Raw genomic sequence first — 13000 nt, 5'->3', positions numbered from 1 at the left:
TGAGCTTCTCCTTGGTCTCACAAGCGACTCTTTCTCTGTGCTCCATCTCCACGCCTCTCAGCTCACCATACATTACTCTCCTGGCATGGTTCCATCTTTCCTCAGGGGTCAGTTGTATAAATCTTACAAGCTCCATTTGAGTAAAGAGGACACTGTTTTGTCTGGAAGACATCTTTGTTGGTTATTCTCTTACTTCTGTATTCGTGTATCTGTTGGTTGACTGAACTTCTGTCTGTGAGTTTACTGAGATGTGATCTCTTCAGCAGGTTTGTGCTAAATGATCTTCTCAGAGTGAAGAGTTCTTTAACTGCTGATGGAACATGTCAGTCATCACAAGTGTTCTACGGAACTCCAGACAGTATGAGGTCATACACTGCAGCATTCTATATGACACTTTAGCTACATGTTGTTAGCCCTGCTAGCAATATGGCTATAGAGATGGAAATGTTGGTCGGTCAGTTGGTGAATCACTTTGGCCAGCAGTAAAGGTCATAAAGCCCGCCTCCTCCATGTTAACAGATGGGACATGGGTCAAACTAGAAAATCAAAATACACAACAAATACATTTTTCTCAAACACATCTATGGGCATCTGCTGGACAGGTAGAGAATAACAATGATTTGTTTAGGTTTTTGAGAGTTGGGAATCTGACTGTAAGAAGGAACAGAGGAGCAGCATGTGACAGGGCTTGTGAGTGGCCAATACAGAGCTTTACCTTCACATTTCAGAGCAGCAGAATTTGAGACAGGTTGAACTTTTATGCAGCCTCTCTGTGTTAGCACCTGCTGGCCATGTTATTTCATCAATAGCTAAAGTTGGTCTGAACACAGTCTGTTAAATAACCATAGCAAAGATCACAACAGTCCATTCACCATTTTCAAAACACATATCTATCCATCTAGTAAATATTTCACTGATGTTTAACAAGTTTTGCTGTGATTTGGAGGTTCAAACTGTTTTGCAGTTGTTTCAGTAAATTGCCTCAACCATAAGCCGTGACGCGATTGTAATGGCATCAACATAATCCAAACATATTGAGGACTTTAGTGTTGTAAATGGTGAGTACACAATTTAAGTGTGACACACAATAATGCAGTTAATTGAAGCCTATCACCCACTTACAATGCAGTGTTGAATTCTCTGCCTAAAAACAGCTGAGATGACACTCAGGATCATGTGAGCTTAACGACCCATCAACACCAGGGGGTACTAACGACTCTCAGTGATACTAGGTTCACAGCTCAGGGTTATGACTCATCCTTGATTATACATTTGCCTTTAAGCTGTTAACCTGTCCCTCTGTGTTAGCCCAGTTCTAAATGCTGAGATGTACAGTAGCCTGTATTTTAGTCTCTTTCATGGAATAATTTACTATATCCCAAATCACCAACCAGCTGAAACCAACAAACTACAAACACAAACGCAACTCATGACAGACCAATTGTAAATATTTGCACCACAGACTGTTTTAAAAGTATGACAATGAATTGTATCTGTGTTATCTTGGCACAGACGCAGCCATGATGATGGTCTGGTCTGAGACAGTATTGAGTAGTAACGAGTACGACTGATGAGGCTTCTCTTTGGGGAAAAAGCAACAGGTAGTGGGGGTCTTTGATGTTGCGTGTTGCCATAGCGAAGAGTTTGACTGACAGCCAGTCATCCAATAATGACAATCACTTACCGGGGAGTTTTTTGAGTCGTCCAATCATGACTCCCATTTGGGCTGCATACATATTTGATAGTTAGACAGAAACTTGACAGCATTGAATTTGATCATCTTATATTTAACAGCTAACATTCAAACTTATGAACACACTCAAGTCATCCGAGTCATTGTGCCTCAAGTCAAGTCGAGCCTCAAGTCATTTATCTATTGTCAAGACGCAAAGTCATCAAAACAGTGACTCGAGTCGACTCAAGTCCAAGTCACCAAGTCTCAAGTCTACATCTCTGAAGTCATCTCTTCCGTTACAATAAGAAGAGGAGGGTCTGTTTTTTTTGTTCTTTTTTACCATTTCTTGCATTGCTTTTTCACTGTCAATGAACAGTATTTTACATCACACCAGTCTTTTTATAATCGCATCCTCCCTCATAACACCAAGATACAGATCCTTAAAATCAGTAGGAATTCCATATCCTCAAATCTTTCTCACAGCAAAACATATACTCCCAACGGGAGTGATTGGCGCTGTTGTTGTGCCTGAGATTGGCGATTTTTAACCTGGGGATGCAAGTTCAAAAAATGAATCAATTTTTTGGTCCATATTTTCTTCACTTCTTGGAGCTCATGTTTGAATGTTGTGTCCAGATTAAACCTCAATCCTCCTGCGATATTTCTATGTTAAGTTTTTTACCCATTTCACTATATATGGTTATACTATAGTTGGAAATAATTTAATCCAGCTGCTCTGTTTATACACTTCAGTCAAAATATCTATCACTGCATCGCCCTCCTCAGATCATTCTGGATTTAGCAGTTTTTTATTTTATAGTGATTTCTAATTTGTAATTATCTGGAGAAATCTAGATCTAAAATCACCTGTTTATGTAAAACGTTAATCAGTATGTTTTACTGCAACACATTTTTATTATTCTGAATCACGAGACAACATAGAAACAAAGTAAAGAACAACATTAAAACATAGATTTGAGGATGCTGTTTCTGTTGGCAGCAAATCCTCCAGTGTATCAGTCGTTCTGCCGGGAAGCATGGCTGGCTTGTCTCGCCTTGAAGGAGGTCCATCTGTCGTACTGCTCCTCAGCCTTGAGCTTTCTCTTCTTCTCTTTTTTCTCTCTATGGTCCCGGTATTTGTCCATCCAGTACCCGACCTTCAGTATGTCTGGCAGCCACTGCAGAGACTCGCTGGGTTTGGGTGTTTGTGGTTTTTCTGAAGACAAGAGAAGATAAAAGTTTCAGTTTGACGTACAGGAATTATTAATATGAAGCCCCAAAGAGTTCAGCACTGAATCAGTCTTGAGGGCTCAATATGTTCAGTATTAATAAGCAGGATAAAGGAATATGATGCATATATGATATATACCTTCAGTCTTTGGGACTTCTCTGGCAGTAAAGAGGAGGTAGGTGGAGCTGTTTGGGTCAGGCTTCTCTTTGACAGGCTCTCTTTTTGTTTTCTGCACGCCAACCCAGTTCTTCAGGTCAGAGGTCAGGCGATCAGGGCTGGCTTTGACTCCCACTTTTGGCAGACGACAGAGCTCAGCCTCGGCTTGCCTCTTCTGCTTCTCCTCTTTCGGAGCCCAGATGGTGTACCTGGGCCTTTGTACAGGCTCCTCCTCCACCTGCATCACCTTTTTCCAGTGAAGCCTCTCTTGCTTCAGCTGGTCTTGTTCTGCTTTCTGCAGTGCCTGTAGCTCTTTGGCCTTCTTCTCCTCCTCCTCTCTTTGTTCGGCCTCCTGCAGCCTCCTCTCCTCCAGATGTTCTTCTCTCTGTCTTCTCAGACCGTCTTCCACTTTTTCTCTCTCCTCCCTCTCCTTCTTGAGCTTCTCCTTGGTCTCACAAGCGACTCTTTCTCTGTGCTCCATCTCCATGCCTCTCAGCTCACCATACATTACTCTCCTGGCATGGTTCCATCTTTCCTCAGGGGTCAGTTGTATAAATCTTACAAGCTCCATTTGAGTAAAGAGGACACTGTTTTCTCTGGAAGACATCTTTGTCGGTTATTCTCTTACTTCTGTATTCGTGTATCTGTTGGTTGACTGAACTTCTGTCTGTGAGTTTACTGAGATGTGATCTCTTCAGCAGGTTTGTGCCAAATGATCTTCTCAGAGTGAAGAGTTCTTTAACTGCTGATGGAACATGTCAGTCATCACAAGTGTTCTACGGAACTCCAGACAGTATGAGGTCATACACTGCAGCATTCTATATGACACTTTAGCTACATGTTGTTAGCCCTGCTAGCAGTATGGCTATAGAGATGGAAATGTTGGTCGGTCAGCTGGTGAATCACTTTGGCCTGCAGTAAAGGTCATAAAGCCCGCCTCCTCCATGTTAACAGATGGGACATGGGTCAAACTAGAAAATCAAAATACACGACAAACAAGTTTTTCTCAAACACATGTTTGATCACGATTCTGAAAACAGCTGATAAGAGCTTGTGAACCTCTCCCTGTCTCCATCACTTCACCACACTGATTTACATGAAGGGGAGAACTGGCTCATGGTAAACTAGTGATGCTTACTGTGGAGGGGACAGAAACAAAAGGGGTTTTTGGTGGTTTGTATTTTTAAATACACAATATATTTACACCAAAAATACACAAGCAAAACTTTGACATTACAAACAAAAAGGCAAACTAAAAAGTGATCTACTCTAAAGTGAGAAATGTGACCTTTTCAACCACTTAATCTTAAAACGTATCCGCCCCAACACATACAGTATACTGTTATCATTTTGTTCTGTAGCCCAGTTGAAAAATAACACTTATAACACATACGTACTGATACAATGGTACTTTAACTATAAGAGTAAAAATAGACAAAGATTTAAGATTTATATATAATTATTATTATTAAATTATGTATAAACAGTTGTAAGACATTATGGGATACACGTTTATTCGCTTCCAATTTAGGTGAATAGATTAATAACACATTCTTATTTGACAAATATAGCAGCCACTTAGCTTAGCTTCTCATAAAGACAAGAAGTATGGCTAACTATGGCATCTGACAGTTTCTTGGCCAGGACTAGTAACTTTCCCTTAAAACTACAAATGAACATTTTAACACTTGGGTATTTGTAGGATTAGGGCCTGTGTCCACTGATGGCATTTTTTGCTATTAGTTGACACATTGCCTAGCGCCCACGACCTCAATTTAGAGCAACTTTCAGAGCAGGACATGAAAAGAGGTCATCCTCCACCAAAAATCCATCGCATCCAGTTTGTCAAAGAAGGCCAGGGTGACGCAGGTGTCTCACCAAGAACCCCACCGAGGGCAGTCCTCGCCACCCAGGACTGCAGCATGAGGCTCGACCTCGGCAGAAAGCTCCAGTTCCTGAGGGAGATCACCAGCATGAGCCTCCGCTCAGACATAATAATGTGGTCCAGCAGCATCAAGATCATGCTCCTCATCGAGCTGACTGTCCCATGAGAAGTTGGGATCGAGGCCGCCTCTTAGAGGAAGAGGTTGAAGTATTTGGACCTTGCTGCCGAATGCAAGGAGGCGGGCTGGAGAACCATCATCTGGTCGAAGTGGGATGTTGCGGCTTTGTCAGTACATCAGCTGTTTGCCTCATGAGGAAATGTGGGAAGGAAAAGTGGGGGATGACATGCACTACATGATTGGCAGCCCGGGAGTCGAACCTGTGATCAGTGCGTCAAGGACTGTAGCCTCTGTATGAGGCACCTGCTCTACCAACTGAGCTAATCCAGCGCCCCGTGCCATTTTAAATGAATGTTTTTGTCAATGCAGTCTGGTGGCCTTGAAGAGAACGTTGTTAAAGCTGTGTCTTGTTTCAAAAAACATTTCAACCCGGCTCAAAAATACTCTAAGTCCACCTTAAGATTTAACCTCTGGGCACCATGAGTGTCTGAAATTTCATGACAATCCATCCAACAGTTGTTTCAGTCCAGACCAAAGTGTTGGACTGACTGCCTGACAAAAAACAGAAGACATGGCTTTGTCCAGAACCCCACTGGGTTTTTATTCTAATTGTCATTGAATCGCCCACATATCTCCACGGATAAACTTTTTTTGGTTACAAAACACTCAAACACTGACCTGCTACATGAAATGCTACAGTAATAAATACAAACAGACGTGCATCAGAGCTTTCTTATCGTGTGCTGTCCAATCGCAACACCTGAAATTCACTCCTAAATTCACAAGGTTATGTAACAGCTACATTTCTAAAGCAGCATAAAAATGTTTACATTAAAAATAAATTGAATTTCATCATCTTATATTCAACAGCTAACATTCAAACTTATGAACACACTCAAGTCATCCGAGTCATCGTGCCTCAAGTCAAGTCGAGTCTCAAGTCATTTATCTTTTGTCAAGATGCAAAGTCATCAAAACAGTGACTCGAGTCGACTCAAGTCCAAGTCACCAAGTCTCAAGTCTTTTTTTTTATAGTGATTTCTAATTTGTAAGTATCTGAAGAAATCTAAATCTAAAAACTCCTGTTTATGTAAAACGTTAATCAGTATGTTTTACTGGAACGCATTTTTATTATTCTGAATCACGAGACAACATAGAAACAAAGTAAAGAAGAACATTAAAACATAGATTTGAGGATGCTGTTTCTGTTGGCAGCAAATCCTCCAGTGTATCAGTCGTTCTGCCGGGAAGCATGGCTGGCTTGTCTCGCCTTGAAGGAGGTCCATCGGTCGTACTGCTCCTCAGCCTTGAGCTTTCTCTTCTCCTCTTTTTTCTCTCTATGGTCCCGGTATTTGTCCATCCAGTACCCAACCTTCAGCATGTCTGGCAGCCACTGCAGAGACCCGCTGGGTTTGGGTGTTTGTGGTTTTTCTGAAGACAAGAGAAGATAAAAGTTTCAGTTTGACGTACAGGAATTATTAATATGAAGCCCCAAAGAGTTCAGCACTGAATCAGTCTTGAGGGCTCAATATGTTCAGTATAAATAAGCAGGATAAAGGAATATGATGCATATATGATATATATTTTCAGTCTTTGGGACTTCTCTGGCAGTAAAGAGGAGGTAGGTGGAGCTGTTTGGGTCAGGTTTCTCTTTGACAGGCTCTCGTTTTGTTTTCTGCACACCAACCCAGTTCTTCAGGTCAGAGGTCAGGTGATCAGGGCTGGCTTTGACTCCCACTTTTGGCAGACGACAGAGCTCAGCCTCCGCTTGCCTCTTCTGCTTCTCCTCTTTCAGAGCCCTGATGGTGTACCTGGGCCTTTGTACAGGCTCCTCCTCCACCTGCATCACCTTTTTCCAGTGAAGCCTCTCTTGCTTCAGCTGGTCTTGTTCTGCTTTCTGCAGTGCCTGTAGCTCTTTGGCCTTCTTCTCCTCCTCCTCTCTTTGTTCGGCCTCCTGCAGCCTCCTCTCCTCCAGATGTTCTTCTCTCTGTCTTCTCAGACCGTCTTCCACTTTTTCTCTCTCCTCCCTCTCCTTCTTGAGCTTCTCCTTGGTCTCAGGAGCGACTCTTTCTCTGTGCTCCATCTCCACGCCTCTCAGCTCACCATACATTACTCTCCTGGCATGGTTCCATCTTTCCTCAGGGGTCAGTTGTATAAATCTTACAAGCTCCATTTGAGTAAAGAGGACACTGTTTTGTCTGGAAGACATCTTTGTTGGTTATTCTCTTACTTCTGTATTCGTGTATCTGTTGGTTGACTGAACTTCTGTCTGTGAGTTTACTGAAATGTGATCTCTTCAGCAGGTTTGTGCCAAATGATCTTCTCAGAGTGAAGAGTTCTTTAACTGCTGATGGAACATGTCAGTCATCACAAGTGTTCTACGGAACTCCAGACAGTATGAGGTCATACACTGCAGCATTCTATATGACACTTTAGCTACATGTTGTTAGCCCTGCTAGCAGTATGGCTATAGGGATGGAAATGTTGGTCGGTCAGTTGGTGAATCACTTTGGCCAGCAGTAAAGGTCATAAAGCCCGCCTCCTCCATGTTAACAGATGGGACATGGGTCAAACTAGAAAATCAAAATACACAACAAATACATTTTTCTCAAACACATCTATGGGCATCTGCTGGACAGGTAGAGAATAACAATGATTTGTTTAGGTTTTTGAGAGTTGGGAATCTGACTGTAAGAAGGAACAGAGGAGCAGCATGTGACAGGGCTTGTGATTGGCCAATACAGAGCTTTACCTTCACATTTCAGAGCAGCAGAATTTGAGACAGGTTGAACTTTTATGCAGCCTCTCTGTGTTAGCACCTGCTGGCCATGTTATTTCATCAATAGCTAAAGTTGGTCTGAACACAGTCTGTTAAATAACCATAGCAAAGATCACAACAGTCCATTCACCATTTTCAAAACACATATCTATCCATCTAGTAAATATATCACTGATGTTTAACATGTTTTGCTGTGATTTGGAGGTTCAAACTGTTTTGCAGTTGTTTCAGTAAATTCCCTCAACCATAAGCCGTGACGCGATTGTAATGGCATCAACATAATCCAAACATATTGAGGACTTTAGTGTTGTAAATGGTGAAACTTGACAACATTGAATTTTATCATCTTATATTTAACAGCTAACATTCAAACTTATGAACACACTCAAGTCATCCGAGTCATTGTGCCTCAAGTCAAGTCGAGTCTCAAGTCATTTATCTATTGTCAAGACGCAAAGTCATCAAAACAGTGACTCGAGTCGACTCAAGTCCAAGTCACCAAGTCTCAAGTCTACATCTCTGAAGTCATCTCTTCCATGACATTAAGAAGAGGAGGGTCTGTTTTTTGGGGGGTTTTTTCACCATTTCTTGCATTGCTTTTTCACTGTCAATGAACAGTATTTTACATAGACACCAGTCTTTTTATAATCGCATCCTCCCTCATAACACCAAGATACAGATCCTTAAAATCAGTAGGAATTCCATATCCTCAAATCTTTCTCAGAGCAAAACATATACTCCCAACGGGAGTGATTGGCGCTGTTGTTGTGCCTGAGATTGGCGACTTTTAACCTGGGGATGCAAGTTCAAAAATTAAATACATTTTTTTGGTCCATATTTTCTTCACTTCTTGGAGCTTATGTTTGAATGTTGTGTCCAGATTAAACCTCAATCCTCCTGCGATATTTCTTTGTTAAGTTTTTTACCCATTTCACTATATATGGTTATACTATAGTTGGAAATAATTTAATCCAGCTGCTCTGTTTCACTGCATCGCCCTCCTCAGATCATTCTGGATTTAGCTGTTTTTATTTTATAGTGATTTCTAATTTGTAAGTATCTGGAGAAATCTAAATCTAAAATCACCTGTTTATGTAAAACGTTAATCAGTATGTTTTACTGCAACACATTTTTATTATTCTGAATCACGAGACAACATAGAGACAAAGTAAAGAAGAACATTAAAACATAGATTTGAGGATGCTGTTTCTGTTGGCAGCAAATCCTCCAGTGTATCAGTCGTTCTGCCGGGAAGCATGGCTGGCTTGTCTCGCCTTGAAGGAGGTCCATCGGTCGTACTGCTCCTCAGCCTTGAGCTTTCTCTTCTCCTCTTTTTTCTCTCTATGGTCCCGGTATTTGTCCATCCAGTACCTGACCTTCAGTATGTCTGGCAGCCACTGCAGAGACCCACTGGGTTTGGGTGTTTGTGGTTTTTCTGAAGACAAGAGAAGATAAAAGTTTCAGTTTGACGTACAGGAATTATTAATATGAAGCCCCAAAGAGTTCAGCACTGAATCAGTCTTGAGGGCTCAATATGTTCAGTATAAATAAGCAGGATAAAGGAACATGATGCATATATGATATATACCTTCAGTCTTTGGGACTTCTCTGGCAGTAAAGAGGAGGTAGGTGGAGCTGTTTGGGTCAGGCTTCTGTTTGACAGGCTCTCGTTTTGTTTTCTGCACGCCAACCCAGTTCTTCAGGTCAGAGGTCAGGCGATCAGGGCTGGCTTTGACTCCCACTTTTGGCAGACGACAGAGCTCAGCCTCCGCTTGCCTCTTCTGCTGCTCCTCTTTCAGAGCCCTGATGGTGTACCCGGGCCTTTGTACAGGCTCCTCCTCCACCTGCATCACCTTTTTCCAGTGAAGCCTCTCTTGCTTCAGCTGGTCTTGTTCTGCTTTCTGCAGTGCCTGTAGCTCTTTGGCCTTCTTCTCCTCCTCCTCTCTTTGTTCGGCCTCCTGCAGCCTCCTCTCCTCCAGATGTTTTTCTCTCTGTCTTCTCAGACCGTCTTCCACTTTTTCTCTCTCCTCCCTCTCCTTCTTGAGCTTCTCCTTGGTCTCACAAGCGACTCTTTCTCTGCGCTCCATCTCCACGCCTCTCAGCTCACCATACATTACTCTCCTGGCATGGTTCCATCTTTCCTCAGGGGTCAGTTGTATAAATCTTACAAGCTCCATTTGAGTAAAGAGGACACTGTTTTGTCTGGAAGACATCTTTGTTGGTTATTCTCTTACTTCTGTATTCGTGTATCTGTTGGTTGACTGAACTTCTGTCTGTGAGTTTACTGAGATGTGATCTCTTCAGCAGGTTTGTGCCAAATGATCTTCTCAGAGTGAAGAGTTCTTTAACTGCTGATGGAACATGTCAGTCATCACAAGTGTTCTACGGAACTCCAGACAGTATGAGGTCATACACTGCAGCATTCTATATGACACTTTAGCTACATGTTGTTAGCCCTGCTAGCAATATGGCTATAGAGATGGAAATGTTGGTCGGTCAGTTGGTGAATCACTTTGGCCTGCAGTAAAGGTCATAAAGCCCGCCTCCTCCATGTTAACAGATGGGACATGGGTCAAACTAGAAAATCAAAATACACAACAAATACGTTTTTCTCAAACACATCTATGGGCATCTGCTGGACAGGTAGAGAATAACAATGATTTGTTTAGGTTTTTGAGAGTTGGGAATCTGACTGTTAGAAGGAACAGAGGAGCAGCATGTGACAGGGCTTGTGATTGGCCAATACAGAGCTTTACCTTCACATTTCAGAGCAGCAGAATTTGAGACAGGTTGAACTTTTATGCAGCCTCTCTGTGTTAGCACCTGCTGGCCATGTCATTTCATCAATAGCTAAAGTTGGTCTGAACACAGTCTGTTAAATAACCATAGCAAAGATCACAACAGTCCATTCATCATTTTCAAAACACATATCTATCCATCTAGTAAATATTTCACTGATGTTTAACATGTTTTGCTGTGATTTGGAGGTTCAAACTGTTTTGCAGTTGTTTCAGTAAATTGCCTCAACCATAAGCCGTGACGCGATTGTAATGGCATCAACATAATCCAAACATATTGAGGACTTTAGTGTTGTAAATGGTGAGTACACAATTTAAGTGTGACACACAATAATGCAGTTAATTGAAGCCTATCACCCACTTACAATGCAGTGTTGAATTCTCTGCCTAAAAACAGCTGAGATGACACTCAGGATCATGTGAGCTTAACGACCCATCAACACCAGGGGGTACTAACGACTCTCAGTGATACTAGGTTCACAGCTCAGGGTTATGACTCATCCTTGATTATACATTTGCCTTTAAGCTGTTAACCTGTCCCTCTGTGTTAGCCCAGTTCTAAATGCTGAGATGTACAGTAGCCTGTATTTTAGTCTCTTTCATGGAATAATTTACTATATCCCAAATCACCAACCAGCTGAAACCAACAAACTAGAAACACAAACGCAACTCATGACAGACCAATTGTTAATATTTGCACCACAGACTGTTTTAAAAGTATGACAATGAATTGTATCTGTGTTATCTTGGCACAGATGCAGCCATGATGATGGTCTGGTCTGAGACAGTATTGAGTAGTAACGAGTACGACTGATGAGGCTTCTCTTTGGGGAAAAAGCAACAGGTAGTGGGGGTCTTTGATGTTGCGTGTTGCCATAGCGAAGAGTTTGACTGACAGCCAGTCATCCAATAATGACAATCACTTACCGGGGAGTTTTTTGAGTCGTCCAATCATGACTCCCATTTGGGCTGCATACATATTTGATAGTTAGACAGAAACTTGACAGCATTGAATTTGATCATCTTATATTTAACAGCTAACATTCAAACTTATGAACACACTCAAGTCATCCGAGTCATCGTGCCTCAAGTCCAAGTCGAGTCTCAAGTCATTTATCTATTGTCAAGACGCAAAGTCATCAAAACAGTGACTCGAGTCGACTCAAGTCCAAGTCACCAAGTCTCAAGTCTACATCTCTGAAGTCATCTCTTCCATGACATTAAGAAGAGGAGGGTCTGGTTTTTTTGGGGGTTTTTTTACCATTTCTTGCATTGCTTTTTCACTGTCAATGAACAGTATTTTACATAGACACCAGTCTTTTCATAATCGCATCCTCCCTCATAACACCAAGATACAGATCCTTAAAATCAGTAGGAATTCCATATCCTCAAATCTTTCTCAGAGCAAAACATATACTCCCAACGGGAGTGATTGGCGCTGTTGTTGTGCCTGAGATTGGCGACTTTTAACCTGGGGATGCAAGTTCAAAAATTAAATACATTTTTTTGGTCCATATTTTCTTCACTTCTTAGAGCTTATGTTTGAATGTTGTGTCCAGATTAAACCCCAATCCTCCTGCGATATTTCTATGTTAAGTTTTTTACCCATTTCACTATATATGGTTATACTATAGTTGGAAATAATTTAATCCAGCTGCTCTGTTTATACACTTCAGTCAAAATATCTATCACTGCATCGCCCTCCTCAGATCATTCTGGATTTAGCTGTTTTTTTTATAGTGATTTCTAATTTGTAAGTATCTGGAGAAATCTAAATCTAAAAACACCTGTTTATGTAAAACGTTAATCAGTATGTTTTACTGCAACACATTTTTATTATTCTGAATCACGAGACAACATAGAAACAAAGTAAAGAACAACATTAAAACATAGATTTGAGGATGCTGTTTCTGTTGGCAGCAAATCCTCCAGTGTATCAGTCGTTCTGCCGGGAAGCATGGTTGGCTTGTCTCGCCTTGAAGGAGGTCCATCGGTCGTACTGCTCCTCAGCCTTGAGCTTTCTCTTCTCCTCTTTTTTCTCTCTATGGTCCCGGTATTTGTCCATCCAGTACCCGACATTCAGTATGTCTGGCAGCCACTGCAGAGACCCGCTGGGTTTGGGTGTTTGTGGTTTTTCTGAAGACAAGAGAAGATAAAAGTTTCAGTTTGACGTACAGGAATTATTAATATGAAGCCCCAAAGAGTTCAGCACTGAATCAGTCTTGAGGGCTCAATATGTTCAGTATAAATAAGCAGGATAAAGGAATATGATGCATATATGATATATACCTTCAGTCTTTGGGACTTCTCTGGCAGTAAAGAGGAGGTAGGTGGAGCTGTTTGGGTCAGGCTTCTGTT

The sequence above is a fragment of the Semicossyphus pulcher genome, unplaced genomic scaffold (genome assembly GCF_022749685.1).
Source record: "Semicossyphus pulcher isolate SPU_LCO1_2020_fin unplaced genomic scaffold, fSemPul1.0.p SCAF_22, whole genome shotgun sequence".
Classification (NCBI taxonomy): Eukaryota; Metazoa; Chordata; class Actinopteri; order Labriformes; family Labridae; genus Semicossyphus; species Semicossyphus pulcher.
Note: the sequence above shows the minus strand (reverse complement) of the source record.